The sequence below is a fragment of the Hibiscus syriacus genome, unplaced genomic scaffold, assembly GCF_006381635.1.
Source record: "Hibiscus syriacus cultivar Baekdansim isolate YM2019G1 unplaced genomic scaffold, ASM638163v2 tig00110584_pilon, whole genome shotgun sequence".
Taxonomy (NCBI): domain Eukaryota; kingdom Viridiplantae; phylum Streptophyta; class Magnoliopsida; order Malvales; family Malvaceae; genus Hibiscus; species Hibiscus syriacus.
Window position 1 is genome coordinate 1,650,985 of NW_024062792.1, and position 17,755 is coordinate 1,668,739.

Genomic DNA, 17,755 nt, shown 5'->3' on the forward strand with positions numbered 1-17,755 from the left:
GAATAATATTATTATAAAATAAAACATTAACAATGATTATAACAAATAAATTAAAGGAAATGATTGAACTTCTTGCGCTATGCTAAATTATATATTCGAAAGATTTTGTTTTGATCGGTATACTTATAAAATGAATAATATTTTTAAGGTTAATGTATAATTTTTATATTCGTAGATCTAAATGGAAAAATATATAATACAAATAATATTATGTATTCTTTTTTTATAAAAGACTGAAATAGTAATGGATGAAGAAATTCAAGAGGAGAAGAAATTGATGAATTTAGATGGTATAAAATAATACTAGTAGTCTCGTCATTTATAGGCGAGATTGAAGATTTCATTGGCCAAATAATCTATTTTCAATTTTAAATATTTTCTATTGATAATATATTTTCATCACTTAAAATTTTATAAGTTTACCGTCCTTGTATAGAACCACATCTAGCCACATAATAAAAATAATTCAGAAAATATTTAAAATTTAACAATTAAAATTAATCAAAAAATTAGTTTAATTTTTCAATTCAATTACAACAAAGTGACAATCTAAACAACCCAGTTTCATTCTATAAAATTGGACATCAAAATATGGGCATTGTAAACCCATTCGAACCAGGCTTTGTAGATAGAAGGTGTTAGATATCTCGATTTTTGAATAAATTACAAATGTAGAGAATACATTGTACAATTCAGTCATGGTATGGTTTTTCCAAAATTAACTACATTGTTGCTAAATCATCAGAAAGGTCAGTTTGCATTTTCAACAAGCTACAATACTTGTTACATTAAATAAAAAGAGAAACAAGCAAACAAAACTTACCTACATATATTAGAGCCCAAAGGCCACCCTTTGAGCAAAATCAGGTCTTCTTTTACTGGGCATTCGAAGAAGCCCCCTTATTTGGAGCTCTGTAACAGCCCTGCAAAACCGTGCTCTACAGCAAGAATGGTCAAGGATTCTCAAATGCTACCTGACTTGTTAGAAAAATCAAAATACAGACCAAGTAAATGTGCAAAACTCCATACCAAAGAGGATGAAGTTATGGGAAGTCTAATAAAAAGGAAAATAACTGCATTAACTACAAAAGATGGAATGCATAGACCTGATATAATCTAACATGTCTATTAATGAGGTCCTGATGGACCAGGAAGCTACATTTCCTGCATTGATAAGTGATCATTGATACAACAGAAATCACTTCAGGATAAAAGTTATGCACCAAGGCATTTCTTGGAAAGGTAGAAAGAAAATTGGAAGGCTGAAAAAATATATCAAGATCGAAAACATATATTTTCTTCCATTGGTGTACTTGGCAGGAAAGACGAAAAATAAAAATAAAAGATAACTTTCTATCCTTTCAGTTTTCCACTCAATGACGCACAAAGGCAAAGAAAATACACTGCGCCAACTTACTGAAAATAAATGCAGAAAACTGGTATATAAAAGGATACTGTATTGAAGCTTCACTCTGGTTTTCTGATTCTTTTGTGCCTTTTCTTTTCTTTGGTAATGGGGATTGCCTTGATTTCTTTTTTACTGTAACTTGGGCTGAGAACTATTGATTTGAACGATTGGTACCAGTCGTGGAGATTAATAAGATCACCATGCTCTTGAGCAAGTTTATACCTAAAATCAGCAATACAAATCTTTCAACAAATACACTGTCACTGCATATATAACTCCAAAACTAGCCAAGCTTGTAGTATTGGCCGGTTAAGGATGCTGACACATACTAAAAGTAGACAGGTATGGAGAAAGTGGGCAAGGAAAATGTATCTCTTCAAGGTCTATACCTTGTAAATCATAATAAGCAATATACAGGAAAGGGCACACCAGTATATCTTAAATGAAAGGCTAAAGATCTACACAGACATAAGCACCCACGGCAGTAAATTCTCTGAAAGGAAGAAAAAGAAAATGGAAAAGGCCTTTATATTTTATTCCTCTTAAGTATCTTTTTTTTATTAGTCCTGTTAAGTATCTGAAACCATAAAATTGAACTGATAAGATTATATAATGAAATTGAATCAGAAAAGGGAAGGAAGTGCATCAATCATAGAAGCAGTGAGCTGGGCCAAGCACAGAACTAATTTTTTTTTATAAATACTGGTGAAAATTTAAAATCTATCACTTGTCATAAAATGCTTAAAATTCCATCAATTACAACTTTAAAGGAACCAAAATTGTGTAATTGGATAGGTCATGAGATGACAGTCATTAACAATCTGGGGATCAAAAGTATGATTACAAATAGATGATGGATACCATTTAAGTTATATGAGCATTCTCTCTGGCAACTGAAAATGCAAAAAATACTTACATAATGGACGTATCATGCATTGATGGTAATAGGCCACTGCTGCCTTGGGTACAGCAACTGCAGCAGAGGAGTTTCTGGAATTCAAGGTGGTCAACTTGAATCCTTCTTCTAGGGTCCCCAATTCGAGCCTAATACAAAATCAAAATGCAGCACTTTGAAAACAAAAAAATTTATGTCCCAATAACTTCTAAAGTGGAATGAAAGTTAAGCTTCATCCAAAATCGTGAACAAGGAAATTGAGAAATTATGAATTGGTTGTCAAATTTACAACACCCAGGAATGTGTTAAGCAACATTCCTTGCAGATCAAGAAAAAACTTGCTTCAACTGTTCAACATATTGAAATGAAATTAAACCTCATGCTCACCGGTCGAAGCTTGTCAACATCTTTAAAACAGAAAATTTCATGTGAAGGTATGCACTCAATCGAACACATATAATCCCTGTTTCACACAAAATTACATGTCAGTATTTTTTTTGGTGGAAAGTATAGATTTTATTAGAGCAATAAAAACACAAAACATTGATAGGGGCCTCTTTAAAAAACCTCCCTAAACCTAAGTGGAGGAAAAAGAGTGCACCCAGAGCAAATGTCCAAGAAGTAGTTCCAAACCTTACAACAAGTGGAAACTGCATCCGAAGGATACAAGTCAGAAATTTAGAAACAGTTAAATAGCAAGACACTATAATGGTTTCACCTGCACTATGTCAAACATGGCAAGCATACATAACCAATTTTATCTAGAATGCGAATAAGAAGCCAGTACCTTAAAACAGAAAGTGCATACCCTAAGTAAGATATATATAAAATTTCTATTAATAAATAATAATGCAAATACTAATTCGGTGGCTGCAGCCAATTGCTTATCAAATAACAGTCAAACTTTTTCATCCGTGGATAAAATGTATTGATACACTCATACACAGCTGTATCAATTCCACCAAGTGTAATGGATAGAGAAATGAAATGGACAAGCCAAAAAAGAAAAGAATAGGAATATAAAAAAGGATGCACCTACCTAACCATACTCAGGGGCTCCATTTAGAAATGTCGAGTGCACGCTATCTGAAAAAAATCTCCTTAAAACATAATGCCAGAAAGAATGCAATTATGTTCATAAGTCACAAGAAATTATCAGCGGCACTGAAAAAATTGTAAAAGAATGGACTTTTATATTTATGGTAAAAAGAGTTACCGACCTTTAAAGCTTTAATAAAAGATGTTAGAGTTCCATCCTGGCTTACAAAGTAGTTTCTCATAAAAACTGCTACCTTGTCGCCAATATTGAACCCAGAACAAGGCTTCACAAGAACAGCCTCAACAATTGCATCCATTCTCTCAGCTGGTGTTCCCAAGGTGAACTGAGAGGGACACAAGCACCGTAATGCATTTGAAGGAAGCATATTTCTTGGGGCATCAAGAGTTGTTGCAACCCCCATTATTTTTTTTTTTTTGATAAGAACAACCCCCATTATTAGAATCACTGGTATCTTGATAACCCATTCACTGGTCAAAAACAGGAAGGCAAGTTCAATAAGGTAGTAATAAACTTCAAACTACATGCTATTATTGCTTAATTTGTAGACTGAATAGGAACCACCTCGAAAAAAAGCAGTACTTCAGATCCTTAAAAGAGTACAATAGCCAAAGAACTAGATAATGAGCATATTTGAACACCGGAGGATATGTTTATTCATGATGTGATGAGTGTGCTTTTGAGTGTTACTAGTAGTACTTTTTGCTTCCAAAAATTACAAAATGAGTTCAGATATGATAATGACTGATGTTAGGTATATATTTCAATATAAAAGCAAGAAAGTAACTTGATATTAGACAAAAGGTTCTTAATCCTAAAACTCATAACAAGCAACACTTAATCTAGCAGATAAATGGTAAGGTGTACTTAGACCTAGTGTCAAAAGTATGAAGAACAAGGAAAACCTGAGTAGATAAGCAAATGATAAAGAGAGGGTTTACGACCTTAACATAAGGATGAAATCAGATAGGACAGCCCCACAGCAACGCTCAATGCCATCAATAATCACAACCACTGGGTTATTGTAGTTTTCTTCTCGATACCATGATGCTAAGATTGATATGTCAGCTGACTGTTCAAACAAAAAGTGAAATAAGGAGCAAGCTCAAGTTACAAAGCCTTGCAAGTAAATTATTGTCTGACAGTCAAAGAAAGTAATTACCAGTACTTACATCCAAAGTAGACTTTAAAAACTATCTTAGTAAACTTCTTAGGCAACCACCAACTCCATTTTTTACAGTAAAGTTGAGTGAGGAAAGGTTAGCAACGTGGCATCCTTGATATTTCAAGTGTTTTCCAAGCTCTTCAAATGTCAGTATATCGTCAACAAACTCCATATTCTCTGCCAACCATAAAACACTATAAAAAATTGTTCTTGCAAAGGGCAAATATTTATAGCATGCAATATGCACCCAACAACATAGACCAAATAATTCTAGCAGCATTAGAAAAGGTAAGGGCAATCAGTCCAATTAAACATTAAACAAGAAGTACGAAATACAAAACTTACTAGTGAGAACAAGCCCGGTAAATAGCCTTTTAGAATTAGCATCAGTTATAATAGGAAATGATTGAGTAGCTTCAGGGAAATCGGGAGTGATCTTCATGTGTTGAAAGATTGATGCACCCAAGTTTGTATTTCATTAAATACATTAGTATTAATATAACATCCTGCAATTAAAGCTATGCAATTTTAAAAAAGGAAAATGAAAGCAGAAGAAAGAGAGAGAGAAAACTAGGATTGTTTTACTTACTTTAATGGTTGATTCAATTTTTGACCAAACAAATTTAAATGCTTCCATTCTCAAGTTCATGTATTCATCTTCCTTTTCATCTTCAAGACCGGAGGAATTCTTGCTGAAGCTGGAGACAAATCAATTCTCCTTCTCGTTCTTCCCATTGCTGATGAATTTCTATCTGATTTCCTCGACGAACCTTTATGAAGAACAAAAACGGCTGCCATAATTTTTTGGACGGTGAAAACGTAATTAATAAATCTATTCAAAATCTCAACATCTTCAAAGTTAACTAAATTAGTATTTTTTACGTTCAAATACAAACAATACATGTTTATCTTTATAAATAAAATATTTTTCCTAAGAACCAAACAGAGAAAAAAGAAAGTATGAAGTGTGTGTGTTTTCAACAAATGAAGAAAAGAAAGAAAAAAAAAGAGCCATTATTTCTAACCTGCGAGACCACTTCTGAATAACACAAGAGTATACCTCTAACCCAAACCTATCTTCCCTCTTTCGAAAGTTCATGGCCAAACACCCCAAAAATAAAAAAGCCCCATTCACGCAATTTCCTCCTCCCAAATTCGATACACCAACTCTAATACAAATAGCCTGCTTTTGAATTTTAAAGTATATGTTACATGATCTAAACAAATAACTCTTCACTGAAAAAAGGTAGCAAAGACATCTAAACCTGTATATGATTTCTATCATTGGGCGCCTCCACATTCTGTCTTTGTTAATACCTACAGTTATAATTCCCAACTTCAAGCTCTTCTAATTTCAAAAGAAAACAAAACAAAATAGACAGCTTCTAGCACGAGTGTATGCGAAAGTATGCCATCATAAAATTTGTTGGCTGCCGGGTAGGCCTTATTAGTAGTCTAATAGGGTACCCTCTCATTTTTCCATATCAAAATAGATATAATTCAAAGCAGTAATTCCTAAAGAACCCTAAGCAGCATTTATAATCGTGAATTCTTCAAAAGAAAAAACTAACGTCGAGTTAATATTTCAATTTTAAATGAATTAAACGCATTGAAGAATAGAAGAAAGCCCTAGAAATGGATCGATTCAGTTTTTTATTTTCCCCCAAAAGTTTATTTCTAAAAACTCAAAGGCATAAGTGAGGGATTCGCGGAACTTACAGATCCCGCGTTCATTTCGGAGCTTAATGTAACTGACTAAAATAGAAAGAGGAAGACATAAAGAAGAATCGCAGATTAGAGAGGGAAATAGAAAAAAAACAGTAGTAGAAGAAGAGAAACAGAACGGCAGAGAGGAGAAACGCCAAACAAATCCGTTCGTATTTTCATATCTTTCTAACTAAAATCAATTACATTGGCGACCACCAAACTATTACCTCTTTCATTTTTACCATTAGTTTTTTTATTTAATCAATTAGACCATCTAACTTTTTAAATACTTCAATCAAACTGCTAACAATTAACACTTAACCGAAATGATGAAGTTGCAGTTAAAAAGTTGATATAATTTTACATTTGGTTCTCAATATTTACATCTTTATTAAGACTTTATTTTAATTTAATTAAATAAATTTAATATCCAATTAAACATGTATCAGTATATAATTAAAAAGTATTTTATTAATTATAACTAATTTATTTCTCACCCAATCTAGGATGACATATGTCATCACCACTTCATTAAGTAATGAAAATAAATTGAAGAAGCAACTACCATGGGAATCAAACCTACTACTTGAGAATGAATCAAGCGCGCCTCAACCGCTGAGCTAAGCTACAACTTTTGTGATAAATTACAACATTTATATAATTTATATTTATTAAGGGCAGAAAAAAAGGAAATAAGCCCATACTGGAAATCAAATCTGAGTACCAACAACAGGTTGATCTAGTGGGATGAGGTACTAGGTCTCTTAAGTAAGGTCAGGGGTTCGAATCATGACATTTGCGAATGGAGCAAACTGGGTTGAGAGGGTCGCCCTCGCCTCTGCAGTATCCGATATGGATTAGTCGGTAAATAGATCAGATACCAATGATTAATTCAAAAAAAATTGTGAGTCATTGGGGGTATAAATGACACACGTTATCCATCAGGTCAAAGTTTAAATTTAGTGAATCTATTTAATATTTTGTATGTACCCATAATTTTATATAATCATATACATATTAGACACTTATTTTACAAAATTCCCTAGTATCCTTGGTATGTTAAGAATTATGTAAGCTTCATATTTTAACACCATTTATCTAACATTTATATAAGTTATAGTTTTATATTTTTAAGATTTTGAGTTTAGCACTTTAGACATTTATTTTATATTTTTAACATCCTTTGTGTACTTAATTTTATATAATTTGTCCTCGTTATTTATTTATTTAATATTTTCAAAGACATTTATTAGTCCTTTCAACACCAATTTTTAAAATAAAAGAAGATTATATTACGTTTGATCTTTGAACTTTTAATTAAATATGTACTATGATAATTGTAAAAAAAATTAATTCAATACATGTATCATTCATTAGATTTATTAAATATTAACAAAAAAATAAATAAGAATATATATATAACATGTTAACTAAAAATTTAAGGATATATATAAAATGTTAACAAAATATTGAGGAAATATAAATAACATTGTATAATAATTTTAACTATATGATTTGGTCTCGTGGGTAAGGTGAATCATTTCTGCACCATTGCCACCGGTTCAATTCCCATCGCTTAAAGGGTTTTTTTTCCTGCCCTCAATAATAATAGGCTTAACCAAAATAAATGCCCAATCTATACCACTTTTCTCAAATAGGTACCTAAACTATTTTAAAGACTCATCCAGGTGTCCAACGTTACAAACGTTCCCTATTTATATGTATGGGCCATCAATGACATTAATTTTCACAGTTAAGTGACATGTGTCATAATCTGGTATTTTGAAATTTATTTTTTAAAAATATTAAAAAATATTATTATATACAAAAAAACTATAATTTCTCTTAAATTATAAAATAGCCCCCAAATCCTAACCTTAACCCGACGCCACCGCCTTTTTTACCACAACAACCACCACTGACGTAGCCCCTACCATCCTCCTAGTCGTATGACATCGTAGTTGTCACCGATTGGTCATCATAATCGTGTGGGATCGTGATTTTCAACCTAGGGTTTGCATAGTATAAAACGTCAATTCGTCGTCGATCGGTCACGATTTCATAGGAGTTTTGGTTGGCGAGGGGAGAGGAGGTCGGGTGGAGCTTCATCGACGGAAAAAGGCAATGACCGGGGTAGATTTAGGGGTTGAAATGAAGGTTTTCAAAGTTTTGGGTTTTATTTTAAAATTTGTGTTTTCTTTTTTAAAAATATAATTTTAATTTTTTAATTTTAAATAAAAAAATTTAAATTTACCTAAGTGTGACACGTGTCTCCTAACGGGAAAATTAACAACATTGACTGCTCGGGCACTTAAATGGGTAACTTTTGTAACGTTAGGTATCTTGATGAGTTAAAAAATAGTTTAGGCACCTATTTAGAGAAAACGGTATAATTTGGACACTTATTTTGATATTAAACCATAATAATATGTTATACAATAGTTGTTGTAAGTGGTTAAGGCGTGCCTTGTTATTTTTTTCAATGCCTGGGTTCAAATCTTGTATGCTGCATCTAAAGACTGGCATAGGACGGGGCAGGGTGAGTTTTTTTTTTGCCACCGATCCCAACCCGAAAATATATACCTAAAAACTTGACCCCATCCTAAAAGATTTTAGGATTTTCCCAATTCGGGCTCGTCCCAGATTTTAGACTAAAATCACGATTCGAATATATTAATTTTTTAAAATAATAAAAATAATATATATTATAATAATGTATTTATAATTATTTATTATATTTTAAATGGTTAAATTAATATATTTTATAATAATTTTACATTTTAATAATTAAATAATATACTTTAATAATATAAAAATAAAATTTCTTAAAATATTAAATATAATATATATAAATTAATCGGGTCGAGTCGGGTTTGTGATTTTTCACCTAACCCAACCTGCCCAAAATTTTATACCATATAACCCGCCCCGCCCCAATCCCCAAAATAAAAAAAAAAGACCCCTATAGGGGCAGGTCTGGTTGAAACCAGTCGAATTCTAATATTTTGATCATCCCTAGCTTCATCTTTAATATATTTTTTCACTTAATTAGGTATGATGACATGTGTCACCCCTTAATTGGGTGAGAAATAAGTTAATTGTAATTAATAAAATACTCTTTAATTATATACTGACACATCTCACTATTTAATTGGATATTAAATTTATTTAATTGAATTAAAATGAAAACTAAATTAATAAAATATTTAAATATTGAGGACCAAATGTAAAATTATGTCATTTTTTAACTGTCACGTCATTATTTCCGTTAAATGTTAACGGTTAGTAGCCTGATTGAAACATTTAAATAGTTAAATGGTCTGATTGATCAAATCAAAATATTGGTGGTCAAAGTGAAAGGGCGCAATAGTTAGATGTTCACCAGTGTAGTCTACCCTAAAATATATTATATTTATAGCCTATTACAACAAAACAGCCCAAAAACCTATAGCTCAGGTAATATATTCATTTATTTATAAAAGGACCCATTACAATACTTCCCACTCGAAACAGTCCTTGTCCTCAAGGATTAAAACAGAAAACAAGAAATCAGCTAGCAATCGGATCCTTTGCTCCTTTCGGACATTCTTTCAATATGGTTGGACCAAACGTTCTTGAATGTTCTTTTCGCAATATCGAAAATCCAATTGTGAAACAATAATAATACTTCTTACCAACAACCGGTTAGTTTAGTGGGATGAGGCACTAGGTCCTTTAAACAAGGTCAAGGGGTTCGAATCCTGGAGTTTGTGAATGAAGCAAACTGGTTGGGAGGGTTGCCCTCGCCTCTGGAATACCCAATCTGGATTAGTCGATCAATAGATCGGATACCAATTAATTCAAAAAATAATAATACTTCCTTCCATGGCTACATTTGTCAATAAGTGTCCCCGGGTTCAAAAACTCTTCTATTTGATTCACAATTTTCCTTACCAAATGTTTCCATTCGAATAACAAGTCGACCAATTGTAGATGATGCCACGTCCAATAACACAATTATCATATGACAAGCTAGAATCCTTTCTAAATATGAAAATGATTTTTGAATAAAACATGTGACCGTCTAGATTTAGTCGTGACCTCTAGGCTTAGTCTAGGGGTTACATAAAATTTTTATTTTTAATAAAATATAATAGTCTTAATAAGTTTGTTCTATAAAATTATAAAATAATATTTTCATAATTATTATTATATAAATGATATTAAATAAATTATTTTTATTTAGAAATAATAATATTTATTATTTTTAATTAATAATAATATTTATATATTCAACATTTATAATAAATAATTTCTAAAATATTTATCAATAAGTGAGAAATGATTTACATAATATCATCCAAACACCGTAAAATAATTTTCAGAATTTATTTTTCAGAAAATATAATTCATTTTACGAAAATCCTTCATCGAAATCTTTTTTCGTGAAACAAAAATACCCTTAAAATGGGTAAAGTAAATCAAAGGACATTGAACAATGTATGCTTAAACAATTGTTTTGGTCATTCATTTTTTGAAGATACAAATTAGCCCATAGATTTATCAAACTACTATAAAATATTAATTATAATTTATTAAATTATTACAAAATAATCATTAAATTTTATTAAATTATTAAAAGAAATTAATTAAATTTATCATATTTTAGACTTTTTATATTGTCACGATGATTATTTTGTAATTTTTAAAATTTTAATGATTAAAATAATTATTTAATAATAATCCAGTGACCTCTTATATAATTTATCCTAAAATAAAAAGGTGTAATATATTTTTAATAATATGCGGTTATTATAATATAATATTTGTTCATAATTTTTTTAACGGACAGACATTGCTCGATACCAAATTGCCCTAAGCGCCAACATCCTCTCCACGTGCGAAAAAGCAAAAGAAAATTATTTGATGGTAACTTGGTACCAATTGTCAAGTAGATGTAATATTGGGTGGGGGGGTATTGACAGGTACTTGGTATAATGAAAGTTGAAACTTGGAAGCCATTTTTCCTTTAAAAAATGGATAGATGATCTAATAAACAGTCTCCTTCTTCATGTGTTCTTTAAACCATATATCGAGTAGCAGCATTATCACATCAAACTTTATTATTTTTCTACCAGAAAGTACTTGGAACAAACAACCCTAAAGGATAAAGCATTTGATTTGTCTGTCACGAGTGAGGGAAATGCTCACGTGTGACACTTAATATACGGTTAAAAAAAAGATGATATCGGTTTTGTTATTGTTATACACAATAAAACCGGTAAAAATTATCGAAAAAATCATTATTTCTATCAGTTTTGTTATTATTTTGGAATTTTACCGGGTTTCCTAACAAAACCGGTAAAAGCACTACCGGTTTTGTTATTTTTTACCAGTTTTATTATTGTCGGGTATTTTACCGGAAATGTTAAAAAACATTAATGTTTTAGGTAGAAATAATAATGTTTTAGGTAATTTTTTCCGGTTTTGTTATGCCTAACAATAACAAAACCGGTAAAAATATATTTTTTAATGATAAAATTAGTAAACACAGATTTGTTTCCAACATTTTGTCTAGTATGGTTCTTAAACATAAAATTTCCAAAACAGTGTCGATACATTTATTGTAAGTATCAATCATCAAACATCAAAACCAATTATTATAAAGTAATAGGTAAAATATATCGGTTTAATGAGATAATAGATAAACATATGTGTCGATACATTTTCTAAAAGTATCGACCCCAAAAACATCAAAACCGATAATTATAATGTAATAGGTAAATTTACAATGTAACTGGTATAAATATACCAGTTTTATGATAGAATAGGTCAACATAATGTATCGACACAAATTTAAAAAGTGTCGATACATTTTGTCCAGAATGAATATCAAACGAGGTGCACGCATAAAGTGTCGATACATTTATTAAAAGTATCAATCCCAAAAACATTGAAATCGATAATTACAATGTAATAAGTAAATTTACAATATATCCGATAGAAATATACCGGTTTTATGAGAAAATAGGTCTATATAATGTATTAACACATTTTAAGTTTGTGTCGATACTTTTTTTTTTCTAGAATGAATGTCCAACGAGGTGCACGCATAAAGTGTCGATACATTTAAAATTTTATCGATCCCAAAAACATCGAAACCAATAATTATAATGTAATAGGTAAAATTACAATGTAACAGGTAAATTTACAATGTAACCAGTATAAATATACTGGTTTTATGATAGAATAGGTCAACATAATGTATCGACACAAATTTAAAAAGTGTCGATACATTTTATCCAGAATGAATGTCAAATGAGATGCACACATAAAGTGTCGATACATTTATTAAAAGTGTTGATCCCAAAAACATTGAAACCGATAATTACAATGTAATAGGTAAATTTACAATGTACCCGGTAGAAATATACAGATTCTATGAAAAAATAGGTCTACATAATGTATCGACACATTTTACGTTTGTGTCGATACTTTTTTCCTGAATGAATGCCCAACGAAGTGCACGCATAAAGTGTTAATACATTTAAAATTGTATCAATCCCAAAAACATCGAAACCGATAATTATAATGTAATAGGTAAATTTACAATGTTACCAGTATAAATATACCGGTTTAGTTAAAAAATAAGTCAATATAAGCGCGACCTATTACATTATATAAACGCTACCTAATATGTTATTGTGCTTGATAATGTTTCCATTAATTAACCTATTTTATTATATAAGCACTACCTATTACATTATATAAACGCTACCTAATACGTTATTGTGTTTGATAATGTTTCTAGTAATTAACATATTTTATTATATAAGCGCTACCTATTACATTATATAAACGCTACCTAATATGTTATTTTATTTGATAATATTTCCGATTAAATGATATAACATAACCGATCTAAATTTTAACCGGTCACTAGTTTAACCGTTCACGCCATTTTTTAGCTTTTTTTAACCGCCGCACAGCAGAACCTCCCCACGAGTGAAGGTGTAGTTTCGTGCAAGAACTGTGTCATAACCATTTTTCATGTGTAACAATTATTTATATTTTAAAAAAATAGTTATGTTTTTAAATTTTGGAAAATTGGTGGTTTTAAATTGATTTGAAATAAATTTGGATAGAGTCAACATCAACCTTTAAGTTAGGTAGGTCGAATACCTAAAAATTTCTTTTAAAAAACAATTCTAAAAAAAATCATTTTTAAGACAAAAAATTGGTCTACGTTTACAAAGATTCGATTAAAACAGGTTCGGGAGTCGATTATGCGTGGGGAATGATTAGCACCCCACAGCGCCCAAAATTGGTACTATTTAGCTTACTCGTTGTCGTAATGGTGGAAATCCTAAATCAAATATCATGTTAAAATATGATCCATTTATTAAATATTGATTAATTTGCATCAAATTAATTAATTAAAAAAATTCTTTACATGATAAGAAATCTTGAAAACATGAACTTTAATGATTAAAATAGCATAAACATAAAGTTAAGAGGCTAAAAAAATTAAAAATAGAAATTTAAAATAGCACAAATAGAAATTTAAAAAAAAATAAAATGGCAAAAACATAAAATTAAAGTCCCAAAACAGAAATTACAGAAACTTAAAGAACCAAAATAAAAATTAAATAAGTTTATAAATCAAATTATAAACATTAATAATTATTAAACTGCAGACATGGGACTAAGTGAAATAAAACATAAATAAAAAAACATATATTATACCAAAATATATTAAGACACAAACCATGACTGAAATTTATTAACTAAGAATTAAAAACACAATAATAATTTACCCAAAAATATATGACAAACATATAGGACTAAAATAAATTAAATAACCACATGCAAGGGCAAATAACAATTAGACTGAAATACATTAATAGTGATTAAAATAAAATATGTATAAATCATAGAGTCAAATTATAATATCAGCAAACATGATATGGTATATAAACTAGTGATTGAAATGAAAAAATTGAAACAAAAAGACACAAAATAAAATATCCCAAATTTCATTAATGGCTAATATAAATTGAAACAAACTAGAAGGGACCTTACCAGCAGTTTACCCATGCTTCCGTGTAGGGCAAGGATCACCACTACACTATGATTTGCAAAATCCATTTGACCATGTTGCTTTGTGCCATCTGAAGATGGTATTTGACGTGTGCCAAGGTAAGATTTTTGACATCCATTAGCTCGAGAACTGACTTGGGAGTAGCTCTTTCATGACCACCCAATAGCTCAACAGCATGAACAAAGCGAAATGTAGTGGTCCATCGCATCATTGGAGCTCTCATGCTTCGCTTAGCTGGGAACCTGGACATGAATCTTGATCTCATCAATCCTTGGGACTGGAAGGGGTTGAAGCTTATGGGTCTCAAGAACCCAAACTCTTGTCCTAGCCCTTGTTGCTGATGTTACTGATGTTGATATAGCACCCGAAGTTGCAGTTGGCTGTGATAGTGAGGGAACTGGTTCTGCTGATAAGACTGCAAAATATTACCATTGCAATCAATGGCGGTGGCACTCCCGTTTCAGACAAGGTGATGAAACTGGTTGGGGTTTGACCCTGAAAACCTCGGATTGGAGAAGAAGAGCTCAAAGCAGTTATCGGGTTTTGCCATTGAAGACACGAAATTCCACTATGTGGGTTTGCTGTTTGGTGGACTGATTTGCCAGGATAAATCTGGTTGTGCAGGGAACAGCTCCATCTTTTAATTAATTTCCCCTGTTTGTGATTTTCTTCGTTGCCCACTGTTGGTCGAATCGTTCCCATTTTTTTGCTGTTGAAAACCGAGAGCTCTCGCTCTTTTGTTTGTGATCTTTTTTTCTGGTTCTCGTTGTCCTCCTCAAATGATTTCTTCTCTTTTTATTTTTCTTCTTCTCACCGAATCCACTGTCCACTTGTTGCATTTTGATTTTTTTTCTTTGCTGTTTGTTGAGATTAAGATGGGGCTAGGTGAGTTATTGATTTGGTGCAGATTTATGGGATTTAGTCTTGACTTTAGGCTTGATGGATGATATTTTTTATTTGGTGCAGATAGTTGACGGGCTTGTAAATGGAGTTGGGATCAATCCTACACAAAATGCAAATAATTAATTAATTACTGCTAATAATAATAATAGTTAATAACATTTTTCGATCCAGACAAAAACGGGTGTCTACAGTCATAACTGTTTTTCAGGTGGAACAATATGTTTATTGTTTTTTTTAAATAGTTACAACTTTAATTTGAAAAATTCAGTGATTTGGAATTAATTTGGATAAAATTGAAAAGAGTCGATATCAACCTTTGGATTATGTAGGTCGAACACCTAAAACATCTTTTTAAAAAAATTATTTTAAGAAAAATTATTTTTTAAAAGACAAAATTGATATGCGTTACCAGATGTTCAAAGGTTCGGGAGTCGGTTACGCGTGAGGAAGGATTAACACTCCCACAGCGCCCAAAATTGATACTATGTCGCTTACATATAGTCGTAAATAGTGGAAAATATGAATCCAATATAAAATTAAGATATGATTCATTTATTGAATATTAATTAATTTGCTTCAAATTAATTAATTAATTTATAGAAAATTTTTTAATTTGAAAAGAAATCTCGACATTAACAATCATTTGTCGGAAAAACTATTTCATCTGTTTCTTATTCATAAAAAAAATTTCCTCCTCATTGATTTTAAAAAAAAACGCGAATAGAATATAAATTATCGACAATTTACAAACAAAATAAATTGCTACATACAAATGCCTTGAATCATAAAAGATTTAATTAATAAAATAAACTAGATTTATTTCAAATCTCATTTTGTTCGAACATCGTATCGGATTTTACCCTTGCTCAAATGATACTTTCCACGTCCGTTCTATAAATAAGTATTCTTGAAATTATTCGAGTAAAAATATTAATAAATAGAGTACAAAATAGTGATGAAAAATAAATTGAAAATTTTATATATATAAAAAATATATGTATACTTATATGAAAATAGATTTAGTGCAAATAAGATTAATTTTTTATTTATATGTGTGTTTATATAATATAATATAATATAATAAACCTTAATATGCATAAATATATAAAGTTGCATCATCATGTGTGTAAGTATGGTTGATAGTTTTAATTTATATGCGTATGTATGCTCATTTGATATATGAAAGGATACAAAAATGTTTAATAAATATATATGGCAAATACGTGTGTATAATATAGTATATGCAAACCAGGTAAAACTATAATATAATATACACATACATATGTGTACAAATATGTAAAGGACTAAAACAAATAAATAATAAAAAAAATGGAATCATTGCAAACTGAAATTCAAACATATGAAATTAAGCAAACTTGATAATTCAAAGGATCATAATCACATTAATAGCAACTTAAAAGACAACAACCCTTACAACAATCAGGGTATTAATCAGAAATATTAACAAAGAAGGTACTAAAAATGAAAATAAACCATAAATGGCATTTGGTACTAAAATAAAAAATGTAACAGCTAAGTGCAAAAAATTCGAAATATCCTTAAACAAGAAACATAGGAAAAGAGGGACCAAAATGAAAAACAAGAAAACAATACACCCATAATAGAAAACAAATTCATTCTGCAGTCAGAATAAAGGATCTACAATTAAAAGGACCATAGGATTAAATAACCCTTTTTTATAACACTGGACACGGCAATACCTTTTTTCTGATTTTTATTTTTTATATTTTTTATATTTTGAAACTACACCGTTTTGTAAATTGATTAAAATAGGGTTTATCTTTTCTAACCCTTTTTTACCCATTCACACTCCTCTCAGCCGTATCTCTCTTCTAAACTCTCATTCTTCTTCATTTTTTTATTTTTCAAACCTTCAAAAATCCCAAAACCGACCCCTTTCCTTTGAAACTCGAAACTACAACTTTAAAAACGAGAAAAAAAAAATTACCTTTGTGATGGGGTTCTTTTCCGGCGAGAGCTTCCAAAAATAAGGTAAACTTCTTTTTTTTAGTTTTTTTGTTCGAATCTCTGTGTGAAATGGCCTCTCTGTTTTTTGAATATGAAATTTTGGATTTTTATTGATAATTTTCGAATGGTTTACAAGATACCCTTGTTTCCTCACTCAAATCTTTTTCTTTGATTTTTTCTGTTCAAATGGATTTTCTCTGTGTTTTTTTTCTTTCGAATTTTTTTCTTTTATTGCTCTCTTTTTCCTCCAATCTCTCTGTTTCAATCTGTTTTTTTGTTATCCGAATCCTCCCCCTCTCAATCTGTTCAAATACCCTTAATTTATCATTGATCTCTTCACCAAATCCCCGTGGCTACATCTGGAATTTTTTTACGTTTGGTATGAAAATGACAGGTTTAGGTAGTATAATTAATTTGCTTGACTTTCTTTGATTGAAGCAGGTGATCTATCACTGTGGATGATTTGTGCAAATTGGCTCTGACGGTGGCGCGGCAGATGATGTATTGAATCTTTAATCTGTTTAGGGTTTTAAGTTAGGTCGGATATTGGG

The 17,755-nt window shown here is 30.5% G+C and overlaps 1 pseudogene; it reads right to left on the reverse strand.

Annotated features, from left to right (window-relative positions):
* Nucleotides 1–703: 703 nt before the first annotated feature.
* Nucleotides 704–5,323, reverse strand: LOC120133671 (annotated as a pseudogene).
* Between the last annotated feature and the right edge of the window lie 12,432 nt (nucleotides 5,324–17,755).